The sequence below is a fragment of the Callospermophilus lateralis genome, unplaced genomic scaffold (genome assembly GCF_048772815.1).
Source record: "Callospermophilus lateralis isolate mCalLat2 unplaced genomic scaffold, mCalLat2.hap1 Scaffold_138, whole genome shotgun sequence".
Taxonomy (NCBI): Eukaryota; Metazoa; Chordata; class Mammalia; order Rodentia; family Sciuridae; genus Callospermophilus; species Callospermophilus lateralis.
The window spans coordinates 2,399,425-2,414,481 of NW_027512535.1; the positions used below are offsets into that span (position 1 = coordinate 2,399,425).

Genomic DNA, 15,057 nt, shown 5'->3' on the forward strand with positions numbered 1-15,057 from the left:
TAGAAGTAATTGAAATACTTTATAAGAAGCAGTAGTTAATTTACGATATTATCCATAATGATACCATAAAATTGTATTGAGCAAAATTAATTTAATTTAATTTAGCTTTAGGTCTAGTCATACCACTTAAGTACATATCAAAGTTTGGGTGGCATGAAATGGGAACCTGTAAAGAAATTTCTACAGCTCAATCATAGCTCTGGAAAACCTCTTAAATCTGCTTTTCTTGGCTGAAGTGGTGCCTGTGTATATGTCTGGAAGAGAAGAGTTCAAGTCTCTCTTATGATACATCAAATTTCTTACCTAGGAAAAGTTTAAATAAATTTAAACATAGAATTTAGGTCCTCTACTAAGTTTAAAGCTCTTGATTGAGGCATAAGATACATTGGAAAATGTTCAGGCTTTATAATCATGAAAACCTGAATGTAAGTTTCTTACTAGTTGTGTAGTGTTGACCAAGTAATATGAGTAAAGGTTTAAAAAAACCTTTTCCCTTCTGCCTGGTAATTTGGCTATTTGTTAATGTTTTAAATCTGTTATCCAAGCATATTATTGCTCCCTAAAGAGCTTAAGAACTTTTCCCCTAATTATCATCACCCCATTTGAAATGTTGGTACCACAGATAGATCATGTATCTGCTTATGAACCATGACCCTTTGGAGGACCACAGATCTTTGTTACATATAAGGTTCTTTTGCCCCTCCAATTTTTGACCCATTGCCCCTGTTGAAAATGTTTGCTGAAAAGGCTTTGTATATGTTCTATGTCAAAAATGTTACTAGGCAACATTGCTTGATAAAAATCATGCCTGTTGAGTAAACTGTATCTAATGGGAAAACTGTAAATATTTAAAAGACCATATCATTGAGTTTGCCTGAGGACATTGACTCTGGTAACAGTGTGTCCCTTGCAGAGACCTGCAATCTATACCTATAGCATTGTTATAAGAGATTTTGGGCCCTGTGGGAGAAGAGGCTATTAAACTAGAATGACTTCCAAACCCACTAATGTGAGTCTCATTTTCTTGGACCTGAACCTCACCTGGGGCAGGGGAAATGGGGCTGGGGTGCAAAAAATAACTCTAGGTAGCTGTGTGAGCTACTGCGTAGACTGCTGCAGAGACTGTTCCTACAAAAAATGAATACCTGGAGCTACCTTCTGGCAGGCTATAATTTTTGTCCTATATCTTTCTATGTAGATTAGTCTTCTGAGTGTGAATGTTTAGTTGAGCCTGAGAAATTCTTCTGGCTATTATGCCTAACTTCTCAAGATTCAGTTTCCTGCTCTGTAAAATGAAAATGTTACCAACCTTACAGGATTTTGTGAAAACTAGAGATACTATACAAAGCTCCTGCCACAGAAGAGCTATTCTGTGAATGGTAGCTACTACTGGGTTCATCCATCATATTTTTTACGTAAGTATGCTATTTTCATAATACCCATTTCCAGTGACTTGAATTAGAGGGTATTGTCAGATGTTGACATTTTGAGCATAATAAGTTTTGATTATATAATTGTTTATGTTTAACTCTTTGTCATGCAATTAGAAGTTAGAGTTGTCAGCATCACAGTGAATAATGACTAAAGCCTGAATATTTATCTTCATATGTACTTAATGTGGCAGTTTACAATATTTTATGTGCCTTAGAACAAATATATCAATTACAGATATCAATTTTTATTAACTTCTTTATTCTCTGAGTATGGATAACAGTTTACTGTTTCTTGGCATAGCTCTTATTTAAAAAAGGGGGGTATTTGAGATAATTTTATTTTAATTTTTTGATACTGGGGATTTAACCCTGGGGTGCTTAACCACTGAGCCACTGAATATCTATATTTCCCACCCCTTCCTGAGGTTGTTTTTGTTTAGTTGGTTACTATTAGCCTTTTCAGTTTTTTTCTTTGAGTCTAAGTTGTTTAGGGTTTTGCTTGTTGTTGAGGCTGGCCTCAAACTTTTGATCTTCTTGCCTCAGCCTCCCAGGTCACTAGTATTACAGGCATGCATCACCATGCCAGGCTGAGATAACATGTTTTAGAATATCTGTATTTCCCACCCCTTCCTGAGGTTGTTTTTGTTTAGTTGGTTACTTTATTGCTTATCCAGGCTAATTTTTCAGAGTCTCTTTATCCTGCAGTGTGCAGCCACTAGTATCTTTGCTCTTTTTTATTGTTTTTATTTTGGAGCTTTGTATTCATTCCCATGGTTTCCCCTATGCTTCATTGCTTGGCAGTCAGCCAGAGACTGGTCCCAAACTGTACTTTTAACACTCACAAACAGTGCACTAGGCCTTTGCCCTCTTTCACTCATGGGTCCATTTATTAGTTGAGGACTGCATTCCAAGTTTAGGTAGTTTTATTTTTACTGCCTTTACTTTGTGCTGTGTTCCCTCATTTCTCCCTTGCAGGTACAAGTGGCCTTCCTGTCCGTTAGGGTCTTGTGGAAAACATGGCTTTTATTTCCCTGGATTTGTGTTAAATCCAGCTGTTGGTCAGATGTTCACCCCAACTGGGACCACAGCCCTAGTCCAGTAGAGCCACTGCCTTTTCTGGTGTACTCCTCATTATTTCACTTGAAATGAGTTTTCACCCTCTGCTTCAAATCAAGTCAGTCCCTCTTGGCAATGAACCTGCTAGTTCTTTGCCAGCTTTATTCTGGTAGGACTGTTTCCATATAAAAAAGACAGGAGAACTGCCCTAGGCAGAAATACCACAGATTGTCTCTGTTCTTACACAAAGTTCAGCAGTTTTCAGTTTTGGGTTGATTTCCAGAGCCTGTAATGGCAGATTTTGATAATTTTATCCAGTTTTATAGGGTTTCATTTTGGGGGGCAGGGTATGCCAACCTACTCACTCTGCCAAGCCAGAAATCCCACCTCAGTAGATTTATTTTAAAATGCAATCTTTGTTGAATTTGTCTAGTTCTAATGGATATTTAGATTCTGTTTAATTTTTCTATGTATATAGTTATCAGTTGATTATAATGTATTGTTGTTTTTGAGTTTGGGAGCCTTGGGTGAGAGTCGTTTGTTTTTTGCATTTTTAAGGAAGAGCATGTGATTTTTATTTTTCATAATATATCAGAATATTTCATTCTAGAATAAATCTTACTAAACAATGATGTACTTGTAAAATTCATTCTTCAGCCAGGCATAGTGGCATACACCTGTAATCCCAGCAACTTGGGAGGCTGAGACAGGAAGATCACAAGTTCAAGGACAGCCTTAGCAACTTAGTGAGACCCTTTCTCTAAACAAACAAACAAATAAATAAAAAGGATTGGGGCAGTGGGGTTGTGTGCTTTCTAATGTGTGAGGCACTGGGTTCGACCCTCAGCACCACATATAAATAAATAAAATAAAGGTCCAACAACAACTAAAAAGAAAAAGAAAAAAATGGAATGGGGATGTGGCATAGTAGTAAAGTGCCTCTGAATTAGGTATCAGTACTGAAAAATAAATAAGTAAAATAAAATTCACTTTTCAGGGACTGGGGTTATAGTTCAGTGGTAGAGCACTTACCTGGCACAAGTGAGGCTCTGAGTTCAATCCCCAGCACCACAAAAATTAATTAATTAATTAATTTGAGCCACTTTTTTATTTTTATATCTACCTTCATAAGTAGAATTCATCTTTAATTTTCCTTGCCTACTTTATATTGTTCCAAAATCATGCAAATCCCCCAAATGAGTGGAGTCACTTTCTGTTTTCTGGAATCATTTTTTATAAGCTTAGGATGATCTGCTTGGTTCATGAACTTTTGGTTGAACATCTCCAAAAGTATCTTGAGCTCAGTGTCTTGGGAAGTGTGACTACAACGATGTGTGTTATTTAAGATTCTGTCTTCTGATTCACTTTCTTCTCAGCTAAGCTTTTTTTTTTAATATATTTTTTTAGTTGTGTATGGACTCAATGCCTTTATTTGTTTTTTTTTAATGTTTTTAGTTGTAAATGGACATAATACCCACCTTCCTTCCTTTCTTCCTTTTGTGTTGAGAATCGAACCCAGGTCCTCACATGTGCTAAGCAAGTGCTCTACCACAAGCTACAACCCTAGCCCACCTTTATTTGTTTTTATGTGGTGCTGGGATCAAACCCAGTGCCTCACTCTTGCAAGGCAAGTGCTCTACCACTGAGCCAGCCCCTTAGCTAGGCTTTATGAAGTTGGTTGTGATTGCTTTAATAATCTGGCTTCCACTCCCAGTGTACCAATAAAACTGTTCTCACGGTGTCAGTAATAATGGCATTATTACCTTTTACAGTTATTATTCTTCACAGCAGCATTTGGTAATTAGCCACTCTCTTTTTCTCAAACCTTACCTTTTCTTGGGTTTGATAAAACTTAACTGGCTGCTTCCATTTTAACTATTCTTTCTCACTTACTAGGATAACTACAATAAAAATAAAGCAAATAGCATATCATATAGCATACTATTGTATAGCAAAAAATAATAATAAAGTATCATTTGATTTTCTTTAATTTTTTAAAAAGGTGTATTTTTCATTTGATATATTTTTCACTTGGTTACTAACGTAACAAAAGAAAATTTGCAGAGTACAGGAAATAACCCCACTGCACAGTAGTAAATGATTCTCTCACCTTGGCATGTTCTTTCTTGTCTTTTGTTCAGTCCCTAGGATTTAAAAAAAAAAAAAGTGTGTGTGTGACAATTTGTGAATGAACATGGGCTATTATTAACATTTTAAAGATTTAATTTTTGCTTATTTATAAGTTAAACATTTTTATTTAGTAATGATACTAAGCAAACTGACATTTAAAGTCATTTTTAAGTTGTTGGGTTTTTTTTTGTGTGTGTGTGTATGTGTGTGTTTGTGTGTGTGTGTGGTGCTGGGGATTGAACCCAGGGTGTTGTGCACACAAGGAACGCACTCTACCAACTGAGCTATATCCGCAGCCCTCTAAAGTCATTTTTAAATACTTATATTCTCTTAGATACTATTTTAGACATGGATGATACAGTGACTATTAGCAAATAAAATGATATTTTGTATAACTGCATTTTATAAACAACATGTTTCTGATCAAAGTGGTTTATCAACAGGAATATCAATATGCTTTATGAAAGATCTTTTTAGTATTAACAGTGTGGTGCATTTTCTGATAAGCATAAACAAACACAAAGGACCATTTAAATATTATTGGAGTGGTTGGAGATGTGGCTTAGTATTAAAGTGCTTGCCTAGCATGTATGAGGCCCTGGGTTTGATCCCCTGTACCATGAATAAATAAATATTGTTCCAAGATTTCAGTCTTTGAAATCTTAAATAGTAATGAGTTAAAAAGGCTAATACTTGGGCTGGGGATATAGCTCAAGCCGTAGGGTGCTCGCCTGGCCTGCACGGGGCGCTGGGTTTGATCCTCAGCACCACATAAAAATAAAATAAAGATATTGTGTCCACGGAAAAACTAAAAAAATATATATTAAAAAATTCTCTCTCATTCTCTCTCTCTCTCTCTCTCTCTCTCTCTCTCTCTCTCTCTCTCGAAAAACAAAAGGCTAATACTAATGGCAAAGCAGTTTCCTACTTAGTTAGGGCTGAAACTTATTTCCCTTGCTTTTGTGAAATTCGAGCCCAAGAATCATCTACGTGAGGCCATAAATGCCTTTTCACTTTCTACATGAGGCTGTTATGTTGTCACACTAGGAGCTCCTGCCAGAGGGGCTGTGTAAGCAGGGCACAGATGTGCTCAGAGAAGCCCCATGGGACTTTACTACTTGCTTATAGAAAGAACCACCAGCCTGCTTCATAGATTTCCTAAAGGTCAGGGAAATTTCTCTAAGAGATCAAAATCTAACAGAGAAACTGAAAAGATTTTTACCAATTAGGCAATTTTTAACATCTAAATAAACTTCCATAATTCTTTTAGCAAAATTAAGTTAGAATTGTAGATACCTTAAACTTTGGAATAAGGAATTGAACTTTTTTTGTTTTAGAATTTTAAGCCCATTCCTTAGAAAGTATTGAGACACACAGTCTATGGAAGCATCAATCTTACTAATTGGAAAAATAAAATGTTTAGTTGTGATTTTCTTTTTTTTTTTTTTTTTTTAGGGAGGAATTACTGTCATTGGTGCTGAGAAATGGATCCTGTGTTTCTTGACCTTCTTTCATAAATGTCCTTAGCTAATGATTTTTTCTGTGATCCAAATACTGTTTCGCAAGCAGAGTTTTTTTACTGGAATTGACTTTAGTATAGACATGTTAACGTTTATAATAAAGAAAACCAAATTCTTTTTTTTTTTTAATAGATTCTGAACTTGAAAGATTTGGTATTCTAAATAACTAAATATCAAAAAAGTAAAATTTAAATTTTAAAATACCCTACATTACATATTTAGTAACTCAGACACCACTCCTCCCCTCCCTACCCCGCATATCCAAGGATTGAATCCAGGCTCACTTAACCATTGAGCCACATCCCCAGCCTTTTTTTTATATTTTAGAGATAGGGTCTCACTGAGCTGCTTAGGGCCTTGCTAAGTTGCTGAGGATGGCTTTGAACTAACTATCCTGCCTCAGCTTCCTGAGCCATGGGGATTACAGGCATGTGCCATTGCGCATAGCCTATATTATTCTTTAATTGTTTCACATGTTTTATGTTTTGTATTTCCCATAGTGCCTTGCAAGACACAAATTGAGAAGCCCTATCTGAAATGCTTGGGACTATTTTAGATTTTGCAGTTTTTCAGATTTGGGGAATATTTGCATAGATTTTCCCAATTGAGCATCCCTAATCTGGAAATCTGAATTGTTCCCCCAAATCCACAATTTTTTAGTATCGTGGCATTAAAAACATTTCAGATTTCATAGTATTTTGGATTTGGGAGTTTTAGATTAGGGATGCTCAACCTGTATTGAGTGCACTCAGGGATCATTTTCTCCAGAAAATCTTCCTTAAATATTAATATTTGTCCAGATGCCTCTCTTCTGTCACCGCTGGTAGTTAAAATTATCCTATTACATGCTTGTTTTTAATACTTGGAGCATTTCTCATGGTTATTTATTTAAAAACAAATACAAATTCAGTTTCAACATAGTTCTTGACACACAGTTAAGATCTCAAGAAATATTTTATTGAATTGAATTGCTGGGTATAATTACTTAAATATTGTGTTTATCACAGGTTCTTTTATATCATAGTATCCCAAAATTGCACAGATTTGGCAGATGCAAAGATATTTAACTGTCACGTGTACAGCATCTGCCTAATATTGTTTCTGTTAGATGGAGGCTGTTGTGGGTCTAAAAAGAATCAGACCACCAACCAGCAATTGTTGTTTCATAAGAGAACAGTTGAAGCATATAAGAGGATAGGTTTGTTTCCTTTAATGGTTCCACATGTCCAAGAAACGTATATTAACTCTTCTCTAGAATTTCAATGTAAAGAACATTTAGAGGGCTGGGGATGTGGCACAGTGGTAGAGCACTCGCCTAGCACTTACGAAGCCCTGGGTTCAATCCTCAGCACCACATAAAAATAAATAAAGGTATTGTGTCCAACTATAATTAAATAATAAATTTTTTTAAAGGAACATTTAGATCAGCATCAGTGATATTGCCTCATGAACGAGACTTGATATTCTTCATGCTAAGTACTTTCTGGAGTTTCAGTACTTCATCATCAAAAATACACAGAAAGGATGCCATGTAAATAATACAGTCAAAAGATAGATATGAGAAAATTCTATGACTAAATTGGAATGTCAAGAATAGTTCTGTTTGCATCAGTTCTACCTATTGTCTTATCTTTACATTTCTCTGGTTCAGACACCTGAAGACCTGAACTTATGTCAGTTTCTCTGTATGAGGTCTTTTTGCCCTCGAGGTCTGTTTGCTCCAGCTCCACATATGTGCACATATTCTCACTACCTATGGGTCATCAGGACCACTGCTAAAGAAGTGAATTTCTTTGCTGCTGGGGTGGTGCAGTTGATGAGCTGCCATTTTAATGTTTCATTTTTAACAACAACAACAAAAAAGATATATGAGACATGTAGAGAAACAGGATGTATGGCCCATATGGAGGATAAAAAAGGAGTCAACAGAAACTGTCCCTGCAGAAATTACGGGGGACTTATTAGTTTAAAGATTTAAAAGCACCTATTTTTATTATAGCCAAATAGCTAATGGAAACCATGTCTAAAGAAGTAAAGGAAATTATAAAAATGAATCTCACCAAACATAAAATGTCAACAGAGATACAAATTTTAAAAGGGAACCAAATAGAAATTCTGAAGTTAAAAAGTACAATCACTGAGATGGGGGTGTAGCTTATTGGTAGTGCTTGCCTAGCATTTGTAAGGCCCTGAGTTTGACTCCCAGCATCACACACTCACATACAAAAGTATAATAACTGAAATAAAATATTCTGAATGTTTTTGACAACAAAATTGAGCTGGCAGAAGAAAGAATCTGCGAACTTAAAGGCAAGAATAATGAGGTTATCTAGACCAAGAAAGAGTGGATAATGTAATGTCTGCTTTAAAAGAAAATGAGTTAGGCGCAGTGGCACACGCCTGTTATCCCAGTGTCTCAGAAGTCTGAGGCAAGAGGATTTTGAGTTCAAAGCCAGCCTCAGCAACTTGGCAAGGCCCTAAGCAACTCAGCGAGACCCTGTTTCTACATAAAATATAAAAAGGGCTGGGGATGTGGTTCAGTGGTTGAGTGCCCCTAGGCTCAGTCCCCAGGACAATGCATGAAACAATAATTATTAAACATTTTTGATGGACTTATAATGTATAAAGATATATTTCTATGACAATAAATAGCACCGAGAAGGGAGGGAATAGAGTCGTATGGGAGCAGAGTTGTTGTATGGGATTTAAATTAAGTGTGTATTAATCCAAACCAGATTGTTTTAAGTGAAGATGTTAATTATAATCCCTGTCAACCACTACAAATACAGCTCCACAATTATAGTAAAAGAAATAAGAGAATTAAAATACAGCATAGAAAATACCTATTTAAAAGACTTAATTAGAAGATACTGTTATTATCTCTTTATTTTATAGATAAGGAAATAAACTTAGAAGTTATACTATTCAAGTACACAGTAGACTCAAACCAAACCTGTCACCAAAATTCCTCACAGTCTTTTTTTTTTCTTTTAGTCGTCAATAGACCTTTACTTTATTTATTTTTATGTGGTACTGAGAATTGAACCCAATGTCTCATACATGCTAGGCAAGCACTCTACCACTGAGCCACAACCCCAGCCCCCAATCTTACATAGTTTTATAGGAAAATTGGTAAAATTCTCTGGTAGAAATGGTTAAGTTTTATTATTCCATCGGTTCAGGTGTGTAAAGCTCAAGGTTAAAAGTCTTTGTAGAGGGGCTGGAGTTGTGGCTCAGGGGTAGAGTGCTCGCCTAGCACGTGCGAGGCCCTGGGTTTGGTCCTCAGCACCACATAAAAATAAAATAAAGGTCCTTGGCCCATTTTTTTTAAAGAGTCTTTGTAGAGTGATACTGCTAGTAGGAGCTGGACTGGGATTTGAATGCAGGTGTGCGTGGTTCAGGTTTCCTCTTGGATGTGCCGCACTGGGGTTGCTGCCTCAGCATCATGTGGTTGTAGCACATTCAGACTGCCTGGCCATGAGCAGTACAGCAGATCTTTTGGCATCTGACTTCACTTGTGTGCCAGTAGACAACACAGACTTTAGAAAAGCAGTTTTGAATTTTTTCTTTGTTGACTTTGTAAGTCACAGAGACTTTCCTATTTCCTTCCTCTTTCACAGAACTCTTATGTAGCTCAGAGATCTAAAACAAAACAACCAAGTATAAAATTAGGTGATGTGTTTTTAATTTTACTTTATATCAATTGACAAATTCAGCCACATGTTCAGATATTTACAGTAATGCAAAGCAGCCGTACTTGCTTTGATTTCTTTTGTTGTTATTATTATTGTTGTTTTAATCTGTAAGAAGCTACTTTCTCTGCAGGTACAGCTTGGGATCTTCTGAGAAAGATAAACAAAAGCATACAGACAATCAGTGTTTGCTTCCAACATCAGCAAAGGAGAACTGTAGAATTTCAAGACAGCTCACATTTATCATTTTGATATTTATTTCCTTGACTTTTACCAAAGACTATTTTAGAAATACTCATGGCTCTCAGAAAAGAAGTTTGTTTTTCTAGGCTGCATTAAGGAAATTCAGGAGATTTTAGCATAATGCTGACTAAAGACTTTATGACCTTTCTGAATTGAAAATAAGGAGGCCACTGTTCTCACATTAGGGGAAATTGCATCAAATGCTTAGAAAAAAAATTTCTCCAAATTTCTAACTCGTCATATTTTTTTCTCTTCAAATAAGTTCCAGGGAATTTATACTTTCCTGTAAATTAAATGTTCAGTGAAACATCTTAGAATTCTAAGTTTTTCATTTGTCATTAGACTATTTCCAATTTTTCTTACTATTTTGCATATTTACCATTATGGGTTTTGGTTCTAAACTCAACTGATTTTAGAAATAAAGCAGATAGAATGAGTAGAGGGTAGAGTTAAGGTGAATGGATAACAGGTGATGTGCAGCTAGCTAACTGAAAAGAGCATGGCTACTGAAGGCATTCAAATTCAGGTGTTTTGTTTTTCAAAAACACCATTGGACCATTAAAATATATTGCTGTTTACGGGTCCCATTGTTTCTCAGCCTAAATATTACAGAATTCTCCTTTTTTAAGAATTTGTATTAGGTAGTCAGTCACATGTTTGGCATTTTTTGTTTGTTTGTTTTGTACTAGGGATTGAACCCAGGGATGCTTAACCACTGTGCCACATCTCTGGTCCTTTTTTTAAAAAAAAATATTTATTTATTTTTTGAAACAAGGTCTTACTAAGTTACTGAGTAGCTTACTAAGTTGCTGAGGCTGGCTTTGAAGTTGTGGTCCTCTAGCCTTAGCCTCTTGAGCCAATGGAATTACAGATGTGCACCACTGTACCCAGTTTGACTGTTTTTTAAAATGTACATTTGGTTAAGTTACCTACCAAATTTTTCATATGGAAAACAACCAAGGAACTGATATTGTCAGGTTAGTTCAGTATTTGTATAAACCTTGAAAGAATGCTTTCAATTTCTGAGCATTTTTAAAAAGTTTTATGACTCTTTACACAGGTCTCTTTGAACTAAAATTTGTGCACATCTGCTCAATTTGAAATTGAACAAGTGTACTTTGAGAACATTCTTATGTCTTAGTTAAATGTTTAAATGCTAGACAAGACACAGATGCATCTTTACTATGCATGTCCTTATCAAACTTTTATAGTTGTGATACTTTTACATTTAGCATAAGCTTTAAATAGTTATTCCTTCAAATTTATAAGAATAGATGCAGCTTTTGGATTACATTTTATTCATCTCTGACATAAAAAGTTGTTGCCTTAAGGTATTAGATCCACTTAGATAAAGGAATATTGAAAAGCAAACTATTAATTTTATTTGCAATTATCTATGTGAATCAAGGGTTGTTGATTTTTTTTCCTTTTAATACAACCAAAACATACAATTTAGATATGGTTGATATAAGCTACAGTTGTCATTCATTCATCTTTAGTGAGGATTCTTTTGATTGCAGGTAACAAAGACTCAACTCAAAGTAGCTTTAAAAATGGGAATGTGTTGGCTACTGTAAACAAATCACAGAAGAGCTTGCTTTAGGAACTACCCTATTCCAGGACACTGCCCAGATCTCTCTCTCTAGTCCCCCTTGCCATCTTTACTCTCAGATTTCTCATCACAGCTTTTCTTTATGAGTTGTTTTAATTCTCTCCTACACAATTATGAATAAATATCTACAAGGTGAGAATAGTCATGTGGTGTGAAAGATAGGCCATTTTGGACTTGTTGCGGCTTCTATCCCAGGATGCTCTAATTTAGATCAAGTGCCTGCCTGTGCCCAGTAACTGCAGGCAGAGAGCAGGGATATTAAGTTCTGCCTTGCATTACCAGCTTGGTCTTAGGAGCTTGCCCCTATGCTCAGGGAAGCAGAATCTGTTCTGGGAAGAAGGAAGCATGCAAAGTCATGTATCATGCCATGGGATTCTACATCAGATGCTATACTATAAAGTTTTGAAAACACTACATTAGACAGAATTTTGTGAGGTCAGTTACTTATGTGTCTTTTCCAAAATTTTGCTAATTATAACATCATTAGGCTTAAATTTTTAGTTATGAGGTTCGGTGTGGGTGCATTCTTCTTCAATCCTGTGAATTTTGATCCATGTGTTATTTGTAAAACAAATATTTATTGAGCACTACTAATATGTCAATCTCCATAATTAGCACAGAAGATGTAGTGATGAACAGACAGGCATGATCTCTCTTCCATGTAGATCCCAAGGAAAGACAGACAAATATTATAAGCATGAGGTAACATGTTATGAAGCAGAAAGAGAAATACCTTCAGGAAAAAAAAAAAAAAGCTAAGAAAGAGAAGAGAGATATCCAGAGTAGATAATGATCAAGTGAAGTTCTTCAAGATGAATAAGAGTGAGCCAGAAAGGGAGGGCTGAGGGTAATCAAGGCAGAGGAAAGCTTGTGTGAAAGCTCAGGGAGTATTGGTGGAGCTGAAAGATGTGTGTTGTACAGAAAGTGTAATGAGGAAAAGAATAAGAGAGTAATTAAGTGAGGAAGCAAAAGACATAAACCAAGTCAAATCATGTAGTCCATGATAAAGAATTTTTTAAAAGCATCCTAAATGTGATAGGTGGCGAGTGGACAGTGTTGAGCAGTCAAGTAAAATAAGTAGTTTCAAAACATCCTCCTGATTTTAGTGTGCAAGTGGGTTAGTGAGAAGGAACAGCTGTGTGCAGGGCCACAGGAGATTGTTACAGTGGTATAAATGAGAAGTAAGAAAAGGACTTTGAGGACTGCGGGGTTAGCTCAGTAGTAGAGTACAGGCTTTGGAAAGTATGAAATCCTATGTTTGATTTCTAGGCACTGCAGAAACAAACAAAAAACTTTTTTTTTTTTAATTTCCAGTTTCTTATCACTTGGACCCATAGAGCTAGCACAAGACCTAGGCATAGTTGGTACTCAGTATTAAGGTTACAAGAACTATGTGTGTGTGTGTGTGTGTGCGTGTGTGTGTGTGTTTCACCTTAAAATGCATGTCACTCTTTTAAAAACTCATAATGCTTGTTTTATCATTTGCTGTATGTTAAAAAAAAAAAGACTTCAGTGGTTCCTGCAAACACTTTATCGCTACCCACTACCAGCATTTCTAAGCCAAAACCTTTATGTCAGAAGTTAAATGTTTCCATTTTTTTTTAAAAAAGTTTATAAAAAGCATGTCTTAAGGTAGGGATTTTATTCCAATTTAACACCAGCAGTTTCTGGTCATATTACATAACAACATGGATATTGTATTAAAGATATCTGTGCTGCTTGTATTTCAAGTGCTTGATGGTGCCATCTAGTGGTCTGATCACTTCAAAAGGTGGATATTTGCTATTTGGGGACAGAATTTTTTTTAAAAAATCAATTTTATAAAAAAAAGGTTAATGCAATAGACAAACATAAGATACCAATGGAATTTAATATAAAACCTTTGTTGAGTATTCTTATATGTATCACCAAAATACCTTCAGGAAAAAAAAATAGCTAAGCAAGAATGTATCAAAATTTAAAGCCTTCATTTATCAAAAGTCACCAATCAAGAAAGTGAAAAGACAGCTTACAGAATGGGAGAAAATATTTGAAAATTACATATCTTGCAAGAGTCTAGTATCCAAAATATGTAAAGAATGCTTAAAATTCAACATCAAAAAGACAACCCAATTAAAAAATGAGTCAAGGACTTGAATAGACATTTCTCCAAAAGACATATATATGGCCAATAAGCACATCATTGCATTAGAGAAATACAAACCAAAGCCATAGTGAGATACCATTTCCCAACCACTAGAATGGTTTTCATAATTTTAAAAAACAAAATACCAAAACCAAAAAATAACAACTGTTGGCAAGAATTTGGAGAAATGGGAATCCTCATGGACTGGTGGACAGGTGTAGCCACTGTGAAAAATTGTTTTAACAGTTTCTCAAACAGAAAAATAGAGGATTACCCTGTAACCCAGCAATTCCATTCCTAGGTATATTCCTGGGAGAAATGGTGTCAGAGTTAAATGGAGAGACGAATCTCCAAAAGAAAAAAATAAGGTTTTATTTAGGAGTAATAAAAAAATAAGATTGCAGTCCAGGATACCTGTACACAGGCCAGGATGGCCTTTGATATGTCCGGAAAACAAAGGAAAGGTTAGTGGTTTCATTGGGCAGAGGAAATCTATGAAAATGCAGACTTAATGGAGGCGATTTCGCTGGATTAGCCTGCCAGGGAAGTTCCTGGAACAGTCATTAGAAACCTAAGTGTTTCCCATGACCTCTGGACTCTGTTTTAGATATGAATGACAAGAACATTTTCATTTGTGTGCTCAATCTTCATATAGGTGTTCAAACAAATGTTCATAGCAGCATTATTCATAATAGTGGAAAGGGAATGAATTTTTATCAACTGAAGAAATGGCTAAACAAAAGAGTACATCCATATGGTGGAGTATTATTTAGCTGTAAAAAGGAATGAAATATTATTACATTGATGGACCTTGAAACATTATGCCAAGTAACAGGATCCAGGCCAAATATTATATGATTTCATTTATGTGAACTGTCCAAAATAGTCATAGAGATAGAAAACAAAACAGAATCTGAGTCATTTTTTAAAAATACTTTTATTGTTTTTTCTCTGACCTTCCTTTGGTAAGTATATGCTAACTAAAATGGAGGAGATTTTTTATTGAGTAACTGTTCCAAGAGTTGTGCCTGGATTCTTTGCTTTTATTATTGTATTAAATGTCTGTGCCTCCTCTGACATAAAGTATCTAGAGAAATTGTAACAAGCAGATGAGTAAAGATCAGAAACCAGAAGTTTTTGTCTCCGTGTCATGTTCTGTTTCACTTTCAGCTTTACCAGTGTTGAAATTTACCTTTTTAAAAATATCTTTTTTTAGTTGCAGATGGACACAATACATTTATTTATT

General features: G+C 35.5%; 1 pseudogene; it reads left to right on the top strand.

Moving 5' to 3' along the window:
- LOC143388152 (F-BAR and double SH3 domains protein 2-like) overlaps nt 1-15,057 on the top strand; it is a 130,792-nt pseudogene that overhangs the window by 35,416 nt on the left and 80,319 nt on the right.